Source organism: Cebus imitator, unplaced genomic scaffold (assembly GCF_001604975.1).
Source record: "Cebus imitator isolate Cc_AM_T3 unplaced genomic scaffold, Cebus_imitator-1.0 Scaffold32, whole genome shotgun sequence".
NCBI lineage: Eukaryota > Metazoa > Chordata > Mammalia > Primates > Cebidae > Cebus > Cebus imitator.
In genome coordinates this window covers 5,016,827-5,032,764 of record NW_016107347.1, presented here as the reverse complement: position 1 = coordinate 5,032,764, position 15,938 = coordinate 5,016,827, and the positions used below count along the sequence as shown (strand labels likewise).

At 40.1% G+C, this 15,938-nt stretch overlaps 1 protein-coding gene across 8 annotated transcripts in view; it reads right to left on the bottom strand.

Annotated features, from left to right (window-relative positions):
* CSDE1 (cold shock domain containing E1) overlaps positions 1-8,223 on the bottom strand; it is a 41,268-nt gene extending 33,045 nt beyond the window's left edge. For 4 of the 8 annotated variants that reach the window (XM_017524222.2, XM_017524224.2, XM_037737007.1 and 1 more), the window contains exons 1-2: positions 8,093-8,179; positions 135-521 (exon numbers count right to left, since the gene is read on the bottom strand). The gene's annotated coding sequence lies outside the window, so the exon portion shown is untranslated. Of the gene's footprint in view, positions 1-134; positions 522-8,092 lie in introns of all 8 variants that reach the window. The other 4 variants (XM_017524228.2, XM_017524226.2, XM_017524227.2 and 1 more) reach the window with 3 other exon arrangements.
* Positions 8,224-15,938: the final 7,715 nt, after the last annotated feature.

The window sequence follows — 15,938 nt, the reverse complement described above, 5'->3', positions numbered from 1 at the left end:
TCAAAAAAAAAAAAAAAAAAGAAAAAAGCAAAAAAAACCTGGCTTCTGAATACCTTTAGAAAAGATTTTTATATTTCACCAAATAATCAGGAAATCCAGAATTATGGATTCTTAATAGGAAATTACAAACCTACCTCGCAGTGATAATCAAATATTGCACTTTCAGTAGTATTTGCTGATTCTTCTTTTTCAGCACACGTTTCAAAGGATGAAAGTTGCTAGTATTAAAAAAAAGAGCGAGAGAAAATGATCTACCAAGCTAATAAAGAATACAACTGCTGCTGCACCGGGCAATCTCACAGTACAGCACTGAAGAAAACAAAGACTACTAGCAGCGTTGGGAAGTGCTCTTTCAAAGCTGTTGAGTAGGCACAAACTTCTTGTTTCAGATCAAGTGTTGTGTCTTCAACTTAAGTGTACTCTTCTTTGGTCTTGTTAGTTGTTACGAGGTTTGTTCCTTGCCTGATCTGAACTTGAAGCAGCAGTTTCAGGTGGTAAAGTCTGTTCGGTTACACTTCATACTAGAGGTAAAAAATGGAGACATTAAGTATAACATATATAAAATAATCACGGACAGTGGGTGAGAAGAGGGACAAACTCATTTCATTAACTTAGACTCATAGATCGTGCAAGTAATGCAGAAAACTTGGAAGCACGCTCATGTAATGTTATTTGCAGCAATCTGTCAATTACTAACAACCACCTCCTTTGGTATCTCATACCCAAGACCTCAAATTACTCCATAGTCTTTATTGACCTCTTTCCCCCAAATAAGCTCAGTTATATGGCATAATATTTAATTTAATATAAGTATTTTGTAAGGATCTAGCTCTGCGGAAAACATGAAAGTTCCTGCTATGAGAGCATAGACAATCTTGCTGAGAACCAAGATTTACACATGGAAAAAAAACCAGAGTATAGGACAAAATGCCAAAAATTATTCTGCTCAATTAGTATCTAGGTACCTAGTATTATGTCACAGATTATCTAGAAATACTACGTATTTTTTATTCACAACTGCATGTACATCAAAGCAACATGGTAACCACAGAGAAGGCTTTTAAGTAAGAAGTGGAATTTGAACTGAACCTAGAAAATCAGAAAGAATTCTAAGAGAAAGAAAATAGCTGAGACTTCTATGTATGAAATAGCACATAAGCGAAGCCAGAATATGCCACTAAATTCTAAGTTTCTTCAGAGCAGCGACCATGCATTATATGATTTTCTAAGCCCAGCTTCAAGTGAAGTCTTCTGCATGAATGCCTGTGGCAACACATGTGGCTTGTTGTTTCAGAGGAAAATCAACAGGCTAGCCTGGCTAAACAGAGGGCTGGGCTGAAGGGAAATAGAATATACAGTGTGATAGGTGTAGTGGAGCCCGATTATGAAGCATTTCAACTTGATGTACAGGAAACAGTGCCTCAGTTTTTGAAAAAAATGGTATTATGTCTTGAAATCCTATGGAGATGACTTAGTGACCAAACAGAAATCTCATTTGCACTGCTGCAGTAAATAGATGAGAAATGTCTACAGAAGAGAAATTTATCAGTAAAAATCACAGATTTCTGCTTTATATTAGCTATAGAATAAACAATTATTTTGCACTGACTCCAATGCTAACAAAATGGTGTTAATGAAAAGCATTTCTATGAGAAGACAAAGGTGGACATGCTGAGAAATGGATAATGTATTTGAAAACATCAGAAGAATGACTATCAGGTGACAAGTCAGAGTTGATGAAATAGCTCAGAGGAGCCTAAAACCAATCACCAGTACTAGTAAATATCACAGACAAGTTGTTTAATCTCTCTAGGTTTCATTTTCCTCACATGCAAAATAAAAATTCAATAAAAGCTAATCTGGCCATTTTCTATTATCTAACATCCCATGACTTTATACTGTTTATTCAAATACCAAATGTTACACTTGTCTGATCTTTTCACTTTACTTAGATCATTCTATTATCCAGACTAGTTTAGGGTAATGATGCTCAAATATTTGGGAAGCATTAAAGTAATACCTATGCCCAGCCCCAACTCCTAGAGTAATATAACTGGTTTGAGGTAGGACCACTTCTTTAATTATCTTGATTCTTCCCCACTCCATCTCCACACTCAATGAAGCTGTATTAGTATTTCCTTCAAGATATGTTTTGTATTCATTTCTTGTCCTAAGTGACATATTTTAGCTCAGCTGTCTAATATATCCGCCAACTTGCAGTGTCCACACTTTCTATTTCCTGTCACATACCACCACCAGACTATCAAAAGCTTGAATTTTGGCCAGGCGAGATAGTTCACGCCTGTAATCCCAGCACTTTTGGAGGCCTTGGTGGGAGGAGGGCTGCTTGAGCCCAGGAGCTCATGACCAGCCTAGGCAACATGGAGAAACCCATCTCTACTAAAAATGTAAAAAATTAGCCAGGCGTGATGGTATACACCTGTAGACCCAGCTACTTGGGACCAGGAAGTCAAGGCTGCAGGGAGCCAAGATAGTGACACTGCACTCCAGTCTGGGTGACAGATCAGAATCTTGTCTCAAAAAACAAAACCCTCCAATTTTATCTCTCATCTCCCCGGTCAAACATCTTCAGTTATTTTTGCAGTATTCTAGATGGGAAGTTTTTAATCCTGGCTAACCATCCACCTAAGAAACCTTAAACAAACAAAAACCAACAAAATCAAAGCCTGAGTCCCATACAGAGATTCTAAATTTAACTACGCTAGGTTAGGTGCCAGGTGTTGTTATCTCCCCTCACCCGCTGCCCCAGGTGTTTCCGACTTCCAGCCAGGATTAAGTACTACTATTCAGGTGTCTCTATTCTACCTTCCATCTTTACTCTCTACTGTGTTCCGGTTCTCCCAAAAGTCCATTGCCTTGCCTAATCCTTAACAACTCTTGGGAGATTCCTGAATCCTAGCTTCTTTGCTTATATGGGTCTTCCCACAAAAAAATACAATGCTGTGATCTTCAAGGTGACAAAAAAGCCTTTCTTAACCATTCCAGCAGACTCATTTATTACCTTAATTCCCACTAATGAATGGGGCAGTAACATCCACTGCCTGCATCAAGCAATTTGCAGCAACTGGTACCAAGAAATTCTTGTACTCTGTTTACTTCATATTTTTATATATCTTGTTCCTCCAACTCTATTTCAAATTTTTTTTTATCACAGCCCCCTTTAGCACCTAATCCAGTGCTGCCATAAACAATCAAATCAAAAAGGTAGTTAATCCATAAGCAAAAGGACCCAATTGAAGTGTAAACAGTTATATCAACTTTAATTGTATAAAGTTTCAATTATCCAATCAAGAAATAATCTCTTCTTTAAAAAATACAGACTGTGTATATTGGTTTTATCTTAATACTTTAGGTCTATTTATGAGCCCAAAGAACTCAAGATGGAGAAAACAAGTTATCCTGAAAAACCTGAACTGGATTAACCCACTCCAGGTTGTTGTATTACATTAAGAATTGTCAAGTCCATGATTCGGTAATACAAAAAAAAAGATTTCTGGACTTGAAACTCTGGAATATTGCAGGGCCATTCCTAGGCATTAATCAGGTCTATCAGGAGCTATTAAAGCTCAAACAAATCCACCAATAATTTACTGGCTGAATTAACATCTTCACAGCTATGAGATTTTTATAGTTAACTCAATAAAACGTCAAGGTATTGGTCGGGCATTTTAATACAAATGGCTATCCACTCATGCCCGGATTAACATTTATTGGTGATACAAATCACCTCTTTTGCCTTAACCCTATGAATATAAGTGTATCTCCTCCATCTCCCTAAAAGCTTGAAACTTAGGTCACACGAAACACTGGGTACTGTGCTGGGGCAGTGGCTCTCGCCTGTAATCCCCAGCACTGTGGCAGGCTAAGTGGGAGGATCGCTTGAGACCAGCCTGGGCAACATGGTTTGATACTGTAAATACAAAAAAATTTTACAAATAATAAACAAACTCACTGGGTGTGGTGGCACGCACCTGTAGTCCCAGCTACTCAGGAGGCTGAGGCAGGAGGATCGCTGGAGCCCACGAGTTTGATGCTGCAGTGAGCTATGACTGTGCCACTGCACTCCTGCCTGGGCGACAGAGCAAGTCACCAACTCAAAACAATTGCCCCCACAAACCTACCATAGGGTACCAATAAAAACACCAAGGAACAATTTAAATGTGTATCTGAGAATCTCCCTGACTGCTAAGTAATCAACTCCTTTTCCCTTGCTCAGCATGGAAATAGTATTATTAATCACTACAATCTCCACTTCCTGGGTTCAAGCAATTCTCCTGCCTCAGCCTCCCAAGTAACTGGGACTACAGGTGTGTGCTACCACACCTGGCTAATGTTTGTTATTTTTAGGAGAGATGGGGTTTCACCAAGTTGGCCAGGCTGGTCTCAAACTCTTGACCTCAAGTGATCCATCCGCCTTAGCCTCCCAAAGTGTTGGGATTACAGGCGTGAGCCACCATGGAGGCAACCACCTCTTTAATTTCATGTCTTCCTCAGTTGGCTGTTTTACCTCAAAGGCCTAGCAGAAACCATGGCATAGTAGGCACGAAATCAATACAGGTTAAACTAACACATTTATATGGTAAGTAATCCATCTAAAATGTAGCACACTACCTAGTTCATCATTTTGACAAATTATTTTTAAAGTATATGCAACACTCACTTTGGGAAAAGTTAATGAAAGGCTAAGCTATAAGCCAGTCTACAAAAAAGTCTGCTCACCTAACCTACTTCCTTCAGGCAGTACCTTTTCTTGAGCAAAAAAACAAAGACCCAAACAGATAGCATGGGACTGAAAAGATCCTCTATTACCTGACATTTTGAGCACCACAGTTCATAACTAAAGTGCTTAATAGGTTTTAATTCATTTTTACTTTAGGATATCTAAGTTAAATGATAAAATCTACATAATTAACCAACCGAATCTAAATCACCTGTAGAGTGAAAATAAAAGCCCCAAACTGATGCAACTATCTTTTTGTATCTGTATAGTAGTAGCAACTGCGCTGGGTTATTATCTAAACAGGTACTGAGATATTTAAAATTATCTATCACTTAATTGCTTATACATATGCCTGGAAGTCTAATACTTTTAAGCAGTACAAATGGCAGTGTGGGAAGAAGCTGAAGAAACACTCTAGACACATCAGAAAACAACATAGACCAGCAGTGTCCAATAGAAATACAGTGCAAACCACATGTGTAATTTTAATTCTAGTAACCATATCACAGTCCAAAGAAACAGGTGGAAATTTAATGTCTTATTTAACCAATTATATCCAAAATGTTACTCTCCACAGGCAATCAATGTAAAAAATTCAGATTTTTACATTCCTTGAAATCCAATGTTACTATACAATGACAGCACATTTCAATTCAAACTAGTCACACTTCAAGTGCACAACAGCCACCCATGAATGGCAGCTACCATGTTCCACAGAGTAGGTACAAACTGAGCAGGGGTATAAAAAAGCACTACTGTGCCAATTATATCAATAGAAAATAAATGTAAGACTACTGAACAAAGATTTTCACTAATAAAAGTAGGCACTATCTAGTATAGATGCTTGTTACTAAATTGGAGAAGTAGAAGTGCAAATAACTGGTATGCAATGGTTTTAGCTGCAAATCAACGGGTAGCTTACATGTGCAACAAAGGGAAATTGATGATCAATTTATTTTCAGCCACACACTAATGTTTTACCTCAGCATAAAAGGACATTAAAATATTAAACACTTTTGTGTTGTTTTTAACTAGGTACCCACACATGCAAGTGGAAAACATTCTAATATCAAAACAAAGGAATTTTTAAAATCCTCACGGAGCCGAAGGGATTTAACAAGTCACTCTCACCACAGTAGTTTCACCACTTAAGACAGTCTAGCTTACAAAATAGGTCTCAAAGTGCTTCCTCTTCTGTTTTCTGAAAAGACAAAGCTAAGAAAGCACATCAATTCGTTGTTTACTTAACAAGATCAAGACTTTTATCTCATTTTGCAATACCGTTCTGAAATGCAACTCCTCAAAAATCTGTCCAAAAGAACATCGGTCCAAAATTTCCATGTTTTAACTAACTTGTTGAAAAAGTATGCCTCTCACAACAATGTCACGAGACTTAGTGCCACTGAACTGTAACACTAAATTTTATGTTATATATACTCCAGCATAATTTGATATTTTAGCATTTGTTTGTTTAAAACTTCAGGGCCCTACACAATGTGTCTTCAGGTTGGAGGGGAGGGGGAAAAGGGGGTAGGGGTTAAAGCAAGACTGCAGGTCAGCTTTCACACTTTCAATTTTGATTTATTAGGACTTTACTCGATTTTCAACCACACTCGCTAAAGGTCATACTTAAGTCAGAACTTATTTACAAAAAAAGAAAACCTATCTTCTGTGCCTCAAATACTTTAGTTTTCAACTCAGCTGCTATAAATACTCATCTCGATGATAAACATCCAGAGCAGCTGCAAAACCACTCAAACTATTACCTTCTCTTATTTTAGTCCTAAGGCTAAAACGAAACAAAAAGAAGGTCAAATGTTTATCTGGGTTTTATGAACTCAGGTAAATGCCTATTCAAGTATATAAACCCCATCCTTACCCACACCAAATATATCCATTATTGGTTAGTACCAAAAGAACACCGAAGTATGTGTTCAATGTAGTATCAAGAATGTTTCTAGCTCAAAATGAAAATTACTCAGCATTTTAGTATAGAGTAGCTTATATTTGTGGGCTATAATTTGAAACCTGTATTTTTAAAAAGTAGGTTAGCAGCAATGGCTGAGAACTGCCAGCTCATACCAGCCTGATGAAAATTTAAGTCTCTCAAAAAGATTTAACTACCACAGGGCCTTTGAGCATTCTCCCTCCGTCTCCGCCCTGTCAACTGTTTAAAGAGCACCATATTCTTTCACTGAACGAGAAAATTAACTTGCCCAACAACGTTCAGATTGTTTTTGCAGATTGAAGCCTGTTTGAGGGAGCGTTCTCTGCCTCACCTGTGAGTTAAGCAAGACAGCTGCCATCTGGATGTTTCTAAGGGAAAACCTTAAAGCAAAAGAACCTTGGCACTAAGATTTCGTATTGATGAAACATATTGGTAAAAATTTGAAGCTGTCTCCGACGGGGAACTCTAAAAAATTTTACACAGAATGACGAAGTTAGGCCGTTCATTGCAGAATGTGGGCCAGGCGCTGACACCATGAGAGCTAGAGGAGGTGGGAGGACACCACTTAGTTTTCAAGGAGTACGCCCTTTCCGCAAGATAGAGTGGTGGGAGCCACGTCCCTAAAAGATTAGGGACTGGCTCCCTTTCTCAAGACGCCGAAGAGGAGACGATGAGGGGAAGGCTCGGTGCTGAGACCCAGCTCTAGGTGACTGGAGTAATGATGTCAATTCCACCACGCTACTGTGCCAGATGTGGCTGGGGAAAGGTTTAAGCACTTCCCCTAGATATCTAGATGGAGCAGGGTCTCAGTCTATACACAAAGAAGGCGCCACTGCCGCACTGCGCTCTGGTACTGGTAGTCAGATCCCCAAGCAGGTAACGGCCAGGAAACTATAGGGTCCAGAGTCAGAGTAGGCCCCTCTTCTCGGTCTCTGGCTCTTCCAACCTCACACAAAGGACCGCGCCACCACCCCCTCGCCCCGCCCGCCGGGACATGTAGTTCCCGTTTCCCCAGCCAAGCCGCAGAGGGGGAAACAGCCAGACTACAGCTCCCAGTAGCCTCCGCGCCCGAGCCCCGCACCCTCTGCCTCCATCTTGGCTGCGGTCGGAGTCTCCATTTTCGCTCCCTCCCCCCACTTTAGTCACCACCACCACTAACACCACGCGCAGCCGGCTGGCCTCAACAACTCGTTTCAGCTCTGCTACCTGACGTGAGGCCCAGGCGGTTGAACGGGAGACGTATGAAAAAGCCCACGGTAGGGAATCAGGGTGCCTTCTTCCCTACCTAGAGCTCTACGAGTGTCCACCTTGACTCAGAAGGTTTTCTCCTTAGCTTTGGTCTTATCAGCAGCCCTTTCCCTGAGTTCTTGCCACCCCCAGTTGGACCCTGAGGTCGTACTCACCCCAACAGCTCAGCGCCCCCTCTCCAGCGCCGCCATAAGCAGCACGGCCCGGTACGTAGGAATAAATCTCGCTTCTCTCGCGAGAGTTGGGGGACTCCGAGCGCGTGCACGAGAAGGGGCGGGTGGAGCGTACTCTCAATACGCTTGCGCAGCAGGGCCGAGTGACGCCAAGCAGTTTACTGCACTTAACCACAACCAACATGGTGTCTGCATTGCCTTACATTCCTACTTGGGTGTGTTGCGGGAAGCAATCTTGGTGTTTACTGACTCCTTCTGGACACTAGGGGTGGTGGGTGGCTTTAGGCGTATTTAGTCTGTGCGTTTGAATACGTTTTAGCCCACAATAATGGGGTAAACCTTGAGGGCGAACAATTCTGAGGGCATATCCAGGAGTCATAAGAAATGATTTCTCTTTTCCCAGCAAAAATCCGGAAGGGCCTCATACCCGTTTCTTCTCATAGTGCAAACATTCTTTCTTACGTCTACTACATTAGACGAATTTCGTTAGTATAGAGTCAGCTTTTTAGCAAGGTAGTTTGGAAATCTAAATGAGACCTTTGCCTTCCATGAACAACATTGCAACAGATGCACAAGAGTGAGCAAGACTGCATAATCACTAAACAAAAACAAACAAATTCAGTCAACTGACCTTTCTAGTTACCAAAGATATTCCTATTGTATCAGGTAACCAAAGAGGGTGAATCATTAATTAGAAGATTGAAAGAGATGATTCATCCAATGGGGGAAGAGGGAAGGAGGAAAATAGGTAATTATGACCACAGGAAGTTCAGTGGATTATCCCTAGTCAGACAGTAGAGCATGCTCTTCTGGTGAGAGAAATGCTTTTCCCAGATTCAATGCTTCTGTTTTCATAGATTCAGTGGCTCTCTCACCAGACAGTATTGGATAAATAATGAGCAGCCAGTCTCCTGAGAACTCTTCTACCCACTTTTTGCTTACAACACATTTATTTGACATGTTGTCTGTGTAATCACGGGGAAGTATAAAGTTGTAAAGAAAAACAGATGTAGTCTTGTCCTCAGGGAACTTTCAGCCTAGCATCACTAATGGTCATAAAAACTAACCTAAACATACACTTTGAAATAAGTGCAATGAAGGAAAGATAACCTCCAATTCAAACCTCTTGAATTCTAACAGGAAGCAGTGTCCCATTTCTGTTCAAAAATTTCCTCTCCAACTTTGTTGCTGGTGTCCAGTCCCATGCGTAACACCTCAAAGCCGCTTTGCTGTCTTTGATGACTTCCCACACTTTCCTCAGCACAAATATTTGCTTCATTTTCAATGCTTTCATAGTTGACGCTATTGTAATTATTAGTTTTTACTAGGTAGTAATACAACAGCACAAAGCTTATGACATTGATCTTTGCATCCCTGGTTGCTGACGGTGCCTGGTCTCGACAATTCTCCAAAGCTTGTTGAATAAATAGTACTGACAACAGTATGAGGAGTTGTTAGAAATTGGAATGTTTTCCTGGGAAAGTATAGAATGTAAATATTTCTTTTCTTTCTTTCTTTCTTTCCTTATTATTTTTTTTTTTTCCGAGACGGAGTTTTGCTCTTGTTGCCCAGGCTAGAGTGCAATGGCGCGATCTCGGCTCAACCTCCGCCTCCCAGGTTCAAGCGATTCTCCTGCCTCAGCCTCCCAGGTAGCTAGGATTACAGGCATGTGCCACCACACCTGGCTAATTTTGTGTTTTTAGTAGAGACGGGGTTTCTCTATGTTGGTCAGACTGGTCTCGAACTCGCTACCTCAGGTGATCCACCTGCCTCAGCCTTCCAAAGTGCTGGGATTGCAGGTGTGAGCCACCACACCCAACCCAGAATGTAAAGATTTCAAACCAGGTGTTTTGTTCACTTTGCCCAGTTCTTAAATCGAGATCGCCCCTTCCTGCAACACAGCTGGTCTGTATATTCTAATCTTATGTTATAGAGAAACTGTTCCAGCCTCTTGCACTAGACATGAGGTCATGTGAAACTGAAAAATAATTCTACTTTTAGCATACATTCTCACATATCACAGCAATAGGAAATGTAAAAAAAAAAATCGTCTTACTAAATTCTGTTAATACAATTACTATTGATAAGAATAGGAAATGTAAAAAAAATCGTCTTACTAAATTCTGTCAATACAATTACTATTGATAAGAAAGGATAAAGCCTTGATTTCTACCATTACATATAGCTTCTGAAGACCTTCTTAAATTATATGATCATTTCATCATCATCATTCTGAATATATCCCAATTGCCTTTAAATTCCTTTAAATTTTTAAAAAATTCCTCCTTATTCCAAAATTAATATCAATTTACATTTAACACAAAATGCAATCTGTATAAATCCAGAAATATACATTTTAGCTTCTAATACATTAAAGAAAGTAACAGGTGGAGCAATTTGCTGTAAATCACAAGTTAAAATGATTTACTCTTTCTACAAATAAAACCCATAAATAGAGGTAGGTTTCATTTTTAGATCACTACCTAATGATTTTTTTTTAGATGAATTTTGAAATCAAATCAAAAACTGAAAAAAATGGGTGGTTATCTTTTTATGTTGTTGTTTTTTTAAATCAGAAACTTATTAAATCACTTTGGAAAACCGCCTCCCATACAACAGGGTGACATGGATTTTGGGAAGAGAGTCTGTTAAGGAACCATCAGAAAAAAAAATTTGAGAAATTATTTTTAGTTATTCACCATACTTAGTTTTCTACTCTGAGAAACTTAGACAATGAAATTGATAATGGTTGTGTGCTTTTTTCCCTCTACAATCATCAGTAAGCACATTATCTCTGAAGTCCACTTTAGAATCAAAAGTAAGCATTTCTTACAGTTGGTAAGGTTTTCTTGAGCACTAGTGGGTGAGATTTTTGTCATTTCTCTGTTGAATGAGAAAAATTAGGTCAACGTAGAGCTTTTTAAAAATTTAAATAAGGCTAAATTTATTCTGGATTTTAAGAGTTGTTTTTATTCTGACAGTATGTCCTTCCTATTTAGGAAAGCTAAAGAGGATCTTCTTTTATAAAAATTATGATAGGCTAGGCACAGTGACTCACACCTGTAAACCCTGACTTTAGAAGCCAAGATGGGAGGATCACTTGAGCTCAGGAGTTCCAGACCGGCCGGGACAATGTGGAGAAACCCTGTCCTTACAAAAAAAAATAAAAAATTAGCCAGGTATGGCGATGCATGTGTGGTTCCAGCTACTCAGGAGGCTGAGAGAATTGCTTGAGCCTGGGAGGTCACAGCTGCAGTGAGCCATAGTTGTGCTATTGTACCTCAGCCTGGGCAATATAATGAGACTCTCTCTTAAAAAATATTTAATTAAGTAAACAAGATAAAATTATGATAATAGTGCATGGAAAAGGAGTCCACATCCACGGTTTCAGCACAGAAATAATATTTCTAAAGCAAAAACATTCATAAAGAAGAGTTATTTCCATAAGAATTAATATAAATAGTTAAGATTTGGTCCTATAGGCCTACAACCCAAAACTTTTTATTCTTTTACTAGCCTCTAAATAGTTAAAGTGCATTATATAAATAAGAATAATGTAATAGTAACACTAAAAAATTAAAAATATTAGAATTTAAATAAGAATGCAAAAGCTTTGTATAATGCTTACCTTTAAATGTTAGCATTGCACTTAATGGGAGAATTATGTGAACATGCTAAACTGCTGCACCAAAAGTAACCATCTCACATTGTAGCTCTGGGAGTCAGTTAATGGAGGGAAAGGTAGAAAAAAGCATATTTATAATTTTTTTTATTTATTTTTATTTTTTAAGGTGGGGCTTCACCATGATGGCCAGGCTGGTCTTGAACTCCTGACCTCAGGTGATCCACCTACCTCAGCCTCCCGAAGTGCTAGAATTACAGGCGTGAGCCACAGCGCCCGCCGGATATTTATAATTTAACTTAAACTCAATCCTCATGAAATCCAATTGTATTTAACATTAATCCAAACTCTTTTACTGTGCTCTTCAAGGCCCTGAATGATCTAGTCCCCACCAAATTCTCTAACCTCCATTCACTGGCTCTTCCAACATTGTAAGTTTGTTCCTACTTCAATGCCCATGGATTTACTGTTGCCTCTTCCTGGACTGCTGTAGCCCAAATCTTTTGTTACTTTCTCATCATTCAGATTTCAGGTCAAATGTTACCACCTCACAAAGGCCTTTTCTAAAGTAAAAGTACCAACTAAACTATCACTTTCCATTTGCTTGCTGCTCATCCCTGTGAACTATGGCGTAAGCTTCAATTCTCTAGTTCATCATTGTATCCCAAAAACCTGGCACAGTGACTTACATATGCAGTAAATATTTAAACAATATTCATTGAATGAGTAAATTACACTTATTTTATTTAATCCAAGGCAGTAGTGATTGTATGATAGGTCATCATTTATGGACTACTAATAAGAAAATATGTAGTCATTTTCATTATTGATACGGCTGGGGTGTGTCCCCACCCAAATCTCATCTTAAATTGTAGTTCCCATAATCCCCAAGTGTCATGGGAGGGATCCAGTGGGAGGTAATTGAATAATGGAAGCAGTTACCCTCATGCTGCTGTTCTTGTGATAGTGAGTTCTCATGAGATCTGATGGTTTTATAAGGCGCTTTTCCCCCTTTGCTCAGTACTCATTCTTTTTTATGCCACTATGTGAATAAGGATGTGTTTGCTTCCCCTTTCACCATGATTCTAAGTTCCCTGAGCCCTTCCCAATTATGCTAAACTGTGAGTCCATCAAACCTCTGTTTAAAAATAAATTATCCAGTCTTGAGTGTGTCCTTATAGCAGTATGAGAATGGTCTAATGCAGCAAATTGGTACCAGCAGCTAGTTGGGCACTGCTATAAGGATATCTGAAAATGTGAAAGCAACTTTGGAACTGGGTAGGTAGAAGCGGGAACAGTTTGGAGGTCTCAGAAGAGGAAAGAAAAATGTGGGAAGGTTTGGAAATTCGTAGAGAATTGAAGGCTCAGAAGACAGGAAGATGTGGGAAAATCTGGAACTAAAATGCTGATAAAATATGGACAATGAAGTCCATAGGCTGAAGTGGTCTCAGATAGGGATGAGGAACTTCTTGGGAATTGGAATACAAGTGATTCTTGCTATGCTTTAGCAAAGAGACTGGCAGCATCTTGCCCCTGCCCTAGAGATCTATGATGATTTAGGGTATCTAATGGAAGAGGTTTCTAAGTGGCAAAGCATTTAAAAGGTGGATTGGGTGCTCTTAAAAGCATTCAGTTTTATGCATTCGCAAAGATACAGTTTGGAATTGGAACTTATGTTTAAAAGGGAAGCAGAGCATGAAAGTTTAGAACATTTGTAGCCTGGTGATGCAGTAGAAAAGAAAAATCCATTTTCTGGGGAGAAATTCAAGCTGGCTGTAGAAACTTGCATAAGTAATGAGGAGACAAATGCTAATCATTGAGACAATGGAGAAATGTCTCCAGGGCATGTCAGAGTGCTTCATAGCAGCCCCTCTCATCACAGGCAGGCAGACCGAGGAAGGAAAATAGTTTCCTGAGCCAGGCCCAGGTCCCACCTGCTCTGTGCAGCCTTGGAATATGGGATATGTGCAGCCTTTGGACATGGTATCCTGAGTCCCAGCTGCTTCACCTCCAGCTATGGCTAAAAGAAGCCAAGGTATAGCTCAGGTTGTTATTTCAGAGAGTGCAAGCCCCAAGCCTTGGCAGCTGACACATGGTGTTGGGCATGTGAGTATGTAGAAGTCAAGGATTGAGGTTTGGAAACCTCCTCCTAGATTTCAGAGGATGTGTGGAAATGCCTGGATGTCCAGGCAGAAGTCTGCTGTAGGGGTAGAGCCCTCATGAGAACCTCTGCTAGGGCAGTGCAGAAGGGAAATGTGGGATTGGAACCCCCACACAGAGTCCCCACTGGCGTACTGCCTAGCGGAGTTGTGAAAAGACGGCTGTCATCCTCCAGAATGGTAGATCCACTGACAGCTTACACTGTGTGCCTGGAAAAGCTGCAGACACTTAATGCCAGCTGTGAAAGCAGTGGGAGGGGGGGCTGTACCCTGCAAAGCCACAGGGGCAGAGCTGCCCAAGGTCGTGGGGAGCCCACCTCTTGCATCAATGTGACCTGGATGTGAGACATCAAGCCAGTCAAAGGAAATCATTTTGGAACTTTAAGGTTTGATGACTGCTGTATTGTATTTTGGATTTGCATGGGGCCATAGCCCCTTTGTTTTGGCCAATTTCTCCCATTTGGAAAGGGTGTTTTCACCCAATGTCTGTACCCCCATTGTATCTAGGAAATAACTAAATTGCTTTTGATTTTACAGTTTCATAGGTGGAAGGGACTTGCCTTGTCTCAGATGAGACTTTGGACTTGGACTTTTGGGTTAATGCTGGAATGAGCTAAGACTTTGGAGGATTGTTGGAAAGGCATGATCATGTTTTTAATTGTAAGGATATGAGATTTGGGAGGGGCCATCGGTAGAATGATATGGTTTGGCTGTGTCTTCTCCCAAATCTCATCTTGAATTCTAGTTCCCATAATACTCATACGTTGTGGGAGGAACCCTGTGGAAGGTAATTGAATCATGGGGGTGGTTACTCCTATGTGCTGTTCTCATGAGAGTGAGTGAGTTCTCACAATATTTGATGATTTCATTTTTATTTCTTTTTTGAGATGGAGTTTTGTGCTTGTTGCCAGGCTGGAATGCAATGGGTTGATCTTGGCTCACTGCAACCTCCACCTCCTGGATTCAAGCAATTCTTCTGCCTCGGCATCCCAAGTAGCTAGGATTACAGGCATGCTCCATGATGCCCAGCTGATTTTGTATTATTTTTTACTAGAGATGTAGTTTCACTGTGTTGATCAGGCTGATTTCGAACTCCTGCCCTCAAGTGATCCACCTGTCTTAGCCTCCCAAAGTTCTGGGATTACAGGCATGAGCCACTGCGTCCCACCTATCTGATGGTTTTATAAGGGGCTTTTCCCCCTTGCTCAGCACTCATTCTCCTTCTTGCCGCCATGTGAAGAAAGGTATGTTTGCTTTCCCTTCTGCAATGATTATTTTCTGAGGCCTCCCCAGCCTTGCAGAACTGAAAGTCAATTTAACCTCTTTTCTTTATAAATTACCCAGTTTTGGATATGTCTTACGGCAGCATGAGAATGGACTACTACAATTATGAAATAAAACTTTCATTACTTAGAATTTTTATTTTATATTTTTTGAAATAACTATTTTAAACTTACTTCTTCTTCTTCTTTTTTTTTTTAAAGACAGGGTCTCGCTCTGTTGCCCAGCTTGCATTGCAGTGGCATGGTCTCAGCTCACTGCAGCCTCTACCTCCCAGGCTCAAGCAATCCTCCTGCCTCAGCCACCTGAGTAGCTGAGACTACAGGCTTGCACTACCATGCCTGGCTAATTTTTGTATTTATTTATAGAAATGGGATTTTGCCATGCCCAGGCTGGTCTTGAACTCTTGGGCTCAAGCAATCCTCCTGCCTCAGCCTTCCAAAGTGCTGGGATTACAGGCATGAGCCACCTGTCCCCAGCCTAGACATAGATTTATATCAGGTATCCCTCTTGTGTGTATATGAATTTTAAAAAGAAGCAAAATAAATTCGTTAAGATATTCCTAAAACTTCTTCACAAAGTCTAACTCTTCTGAATCTTTCTTTTTAGTAATAAATTTGACCATATTTAAAAAATTCCATTAATCAAGAGGCAATATGAAAAAGTTTAAAAAATCAACAGACAATATATATTTGTAACATATAAAAGAATATTGGTAAGGCCGGGCGCGGTGGCTCAAGCCTGTAATCCCAGCACTTTGGGAGGC